This window comes from Rhododendron vialii, chromosome 10a (genome assembly GCF_030253575.1).
Source record: "Rhododendron vialii isolate Sample 1 chromosome 10a, ASM3025357v1".
NCBI classification, from domain to species: Eukaryota; Viridiplantae; Streptophyta; class Magnoliopsida; order Ericales; family Ericaceae; genus Rhododendron; species Rhododendron vialii.
Window position 1 is genome coordinate 23123160 of NC_080566.1, and position 5254 is coordinate 23128413.

The following is a 5254-nucleotide window of genomic DNA, read 5'->3' on the forward strand; positions in this document are numbered from 1 at the left end:
CACAACACAAGGCACGGGAAAAAAGTTATTAATTTGACTTGTGACTCGTGAATATAATGTGATTAAATGACAATAATTTTAATTCCAAAACAAGCCATTTTAGTTTCATAATTTATAAAAAAAATAAGCTTTTAAATTGGAACAACTAAAAATAAATAAGGAAAAAACTAATTTTAAAGAAAAAAAAACCTCCATGTGATTCAAACCCAAGTCCTATGGAACTTGAATTCGAAGCACGGCCCGTTTGACACCTCTAAATGGGCACGATACGATTAAAAATGGCAATCAAGTAAAACGGGCACGTCATGAAGCACGACACGATTAAAAACGGCAATCAAGTAAAACGGGCACGTCATGAAGCACGACACGATTAAAAAATGGGCCAACATGGCACGACACGATTTAAGTAAATGGGCCCAGCCGGCACGATTGAAAATGGCACTACAAGATTAAAAAACGAGCCAGCACGGCACGACACGATTTAAGTAAATGGGCCCAGCCCGGCACGACATGATTAAAAAATGGCACGACAAGACACGATTAAAAAACGGGTCGGCACAGCACGACACGATTTAAGTAAATGGGCTCGGCCCGGCACGACACGATTGAAAAACAGCACGGCACGACACGACACAACACGATTTAAGTAAATGGGCACGGCATGGCACGACACGATTGAAAATAGCACGGCACGGCACGACACGAAGCACGGTTGGCACGGAAGTTGAATGGCACGGCACGGCACGACACGCACGTTTGACACCTCTCTCTCTCTCTCTCTCTCTCTATATATATATATATATATTGTATGATAATTAAGATGTTCATTCTAAACGTAATTTAAGAACTAATCTAGTATGAAGTAATTATTTCAAGATGGAAGGAAGACACTTACAAAGTTTTTGCAAACATCACATCTTGGGTGATGCTTCTCTTTATAGCAGGATTTATGGTAGGGGCGATTCTCAGACATGGAGAACTGTAAGGGAAAGCAGCTGAAGATATCAACCCTTTGCTGGGCAGTGGAAAAAAAAATAAAATGTGCTTTTACTAGATTTGAACCTCATAATCCGAAATTGGTAAATTGCAAGCATGACACCGGAAACATTCTGGGTGCCAAAAATTTTCCATGCAACTCAGGAATCGTCCATGACCAATTTCAGCATTGCAACCGGCACAGATCCTAGAATCAGATATCGTTCAAATAACACGTTCAGGTGTGTGCTGCAAAAGGAAAATTTCGTCTTCCAAACTGCTCTCATATTATGTAGTATGTGACCGGTTCAAAGTACAACTTTGCCAAGCGAGCTAACTCACTATGTGACAAAAATTGGATGTTTTACTTACATAACTAGAACACCTCAGTGTAAACTCTAGTAGTTCTACCATAATAAAATACGTTGGATAACTTGATTGATGTTATTAGGGCTGCTCTCTAATATTTTATGATTTTGGAAGCATTGGCAAACTAGCATGGTACTAAATCTTTGGTTTCTATGAGGTTTTAGCCTCATTCAAGTGTCTCCATTTGCGTATTAAATATATATATATATATATATATATATATATATATATATATATACATACATACATCTTCATGTGCAAAAAGTGGTTGGAAACGAAGGAGAACTAAAGCATAATGAATCTGCTGTTATACGTTCAACTTTGCTCTCGATTCTAGCCATGTTTGAAATCAAAATTTGGAAAAAACAGAGGAAAGATCTACGTAAGTATTTCATGAAACTTCTAGCACATTTCACGAGGGTAACGGTGGCATAAGCACATATCCTAACATAAATATACTTTGATGTTGAAATTTTGACTTCCTTTCCAGTGCACTAATAGCTAGCTAATTAATTGACACCCTTATAGTTAAAGACTGATAAATGAGAAGAAACAAGTCAAGACAGGAGGCAAGAAAAGAAGAAAAAAATGTATATGGGTGCTAGCTTTATTTTCTTGCCGAGCCAATGTAACGAAAGTATCACATTCAAATTCAGAATACTGCTGCAAGAAAAAGATTTACCTTTACCCAGATGGATAATAGTATGGGTAGGGTGGAAACAGATTTCTATAATCATATCTTGGTGCAGAATCAATATTCAGACTTTCTTGAAGAGCCTTGGCAAGTTGCTCATCTTCCACAAAATGAGATTCAGTATCAGCATCTTTTTCTGGGTAAGCATCAGTATCATCATCTAGTAGAGCAATAAGAAAACAAAATTAGAGTTGCCAATAACAAATGAAAGAAAGCACCAGGCGCCTTCCCTCTTATTGAAGGCATATTTGATTCTTCATTCAACTAGAACTAACGTCTACAACAGGCAATACAGGAAGGAGAAGATATAATGTGGCAATTATTCAATAATCAATATAAGAACCACCTTTCCTACGACTATATTTTGCACATCATCATAAGCTATGTACCTACAACTACAAAAGGGTTGTTTACTGAATGTCAAGATGTACTGTTAAGAAGCTCAACGTAATACTTACCCAAGGGACACATGATACTTCTTTATTCAATAGGTTAGATAGTATCTGTTTTCCCCTGGATGTTGAAGACACAAATATACTTCCTGTAGTAGGCCGGAATATCACTCTTAGTCCAATAGGCCTATTGGGCCCATGGCCTCCTAAGCCCGCTTGCAAAGGATAAGAATGAGGAGCATAGGGATTCCCTATCCGTTTTGGGGACAGCCAGGTCGGGGCCTTGGCTCGGGTCATGTTCAGTCTGCAGTGAATCTCAAGTGCTCCAGTATGAAACAAATCGGAACGGCCAAGTGGTGCCAGTCTTGGTCGGCCACGTGGCATGAAAAAATGGTAAACGACGAGATCGCCGCATAGTACATGTACGGTCTGGCCATGCGTCGTCACCCAACACCGACACTTTCTGCGGTCCCCGACTGGGCGAGGGTAAGACTTCCATCGATTGTCGGTACGGGCGTACGGGTCCAACCTAGTGCATCCACGTAGCTCACTAATGCACCGGCCAACAAGCTCATGGCTGAACTACAACCTGGCTCTTCGTGCAGGCGGGGGTTGGTGGTCGGTGACATCACCTCCACACGAGGGGAGCATGCTCCCTCTCTAACTTGGCCTCCAACTCCTCTATAAATACTATAGTTATAAACCATATGCTCTCTTCTCTCCTACTAAGTTTGGCTTACCTCTTCTTAAGTTGGAACTTAGTCATTGGAGTGCCCGCCGGCAACCTTCGACCGGAAGGCACTAACCATTCACAATCTGTGCAGTGATTGGTAGAGGAAGAAGCAGGCTAGCAAATCAAACCCAAGAAAAGTAACCCAAATTTGAGAGAGTGAGGCCCATATAGAAGAGTGAACACCACCCCACAATTAGTGAACCCGACCTGAAACTTCAACTGTTGTTCTTCTTCCTCCTTCACCTCCCCCTCACACATCTCCTCACCTACCCCTAACAAAATGGTGGAAATCGACTCCACGACGTGCCTCTCCTTGGACTAAACGCCCTGCCGAGCTAAATTCATTCGGCAATGGCGAAGGTTTAGCCTTAGAGCCACACCATAGGGCCTACATCCGTCTTCTAGACCAACGTTTGGAGTCCAGAGACAAGATTTTGCGCTCCTGTAACGCCCCAAATTTTGGGTACGTTAAGAAGACAATTTATTGATAAAATCTGTAACGCCCTAAATTTTGGGTACGTTAAAAGGACATTTTATTCAAATGGAGTCTGGCTCGTTATTACAACAAAACTCTCTCAAGAGTCCAATATTTACATAAACGGAGGGGGGTTCTAAGGTTCCTAACTACAACTCCTCAGCTCCTCTATTCTTGCCAGCTCCAAAGCCTCCACGGTGATCTGCTTACCTTGATCATCTACAAAGTCTGACACATTATACCAGCGTCACCACCGATATAATATGTCAGGGTCACCAAAAAGGCAACACCGTGAGCTACAAAGCTCAGCAGAGTAATCACATACCCGCTAACCCATAACTTATAAACAAAGCTATAATACAACATCAATTTCCACATGATACATATATACGCAGCTTAACAATGACACATCCACATTCGTTAATCAACTATCGTTGGTGTCCAAGATTTCAGAGTTTCTCCTACGCGACTCATGGTAGACCGTGTCAACATTTTCACTTACAAAACAATCTTTCAAAAACCATTTGTTTAACACAAAACATTTGCATTGGCTCCGTACCGCGGATAACCAAGCTACACACCCAACCCTTTTTAAAATCATTTGCATTGGCTCCGTACCGCAGATAACCAAGCTACCCAACCTTTTAAAACATTTGCATTGGCTCCGTACCGCGGATAACCAAGCCATACCTCACCATGGTTCCGCCGCTCCGGGTTCCCATGGGAACACACACATTTTAAAACCCTCGGTTCCGCCGCTCCGGGTTCCCGAGTTTCCCACAATGGTTCTGCCGCTCCGGGTTCCCAATTGGGGGTTTTCGAAATCTAAAAACATCGGTTCCGCCGCTCCGGGTTCCCGAGTATCCCCACAATGATTCCGCCGCTCCGGGTTCTCATTGGGTTTTTCAACACACACAAAACCTCGGTTCCGCCGCTCCGGGTTCCCGAGTATCCACAATGATTCCGCCGCTCCGGGTTTTCATTGGGTTTTTCAACACACACCACACAATGGGCTACCACGTCCGGCCACATTGCGGTTTTCAAAAATTCAAAACCTTTTCGAAACACATCTTTTACACACGCACACAACTCACATAATGCCACCCGAAATCGGTCATTATGTTGTTTCAAAAATATTTCCTTCCTCGAAAAACATTTCCTTTCATTACTCACACCCTAGGTGTCATGTTTCTACTTTCTCGATTCTCGTGTCTCGTTACATGCAAGGATCCGCGGTAAGCATGAAACATACTATCGAGATCATCCAATTCTATACTACTTATCACGCTCAATTACTACTTATAGCATAACGCCACATATACGGACGCCTTTGGAGTGTATCACTTATGCTTTATTCAAAGCACAACGCCACATGTACGGACGTCTTTGGAGTGAAATCACTTATGCTTTATCACACCACAAGTAATACAAGCAACTTATATATACATACTCATAATCTTCTTAAAGATCAAAATACAATATTTCTAAACAAACGATAAGTACGTAAATAAAGATGACCTACTTTATACTTGAGTAAGTAAATAAATAAGGAGTAAGTAAGGACTTCCTTACAGTTCTTCTAGGCGGTAGTCGGCTACGGAAGGTTAGTCGGCTAC

General features: G+C 41.8%; 1 long non-coding RNA gene across 1 annotated transcript; it reads right to left on the reverse strand.

Moving 5' to 3' along the window:
* Positions 1–892: 892 nt before the first annotated feature.
* LOC131303361 (uncharacterized) lies at positions 893–2437 on the reverse strand. Its single transcript, XR_009191996.1, has 3 exons — positions 2027–2437; positions 1063–1183; positions 893–979 (listed from the first exon to the last, which is right to left on the reverse strand). It is a non-coding gene; the product is annotated as an uncharacterized LOC131303361 (long non-coding RNA).
* Between the last annotated feature and the right edge of the window lie 2817 nt (positions 2438–5254).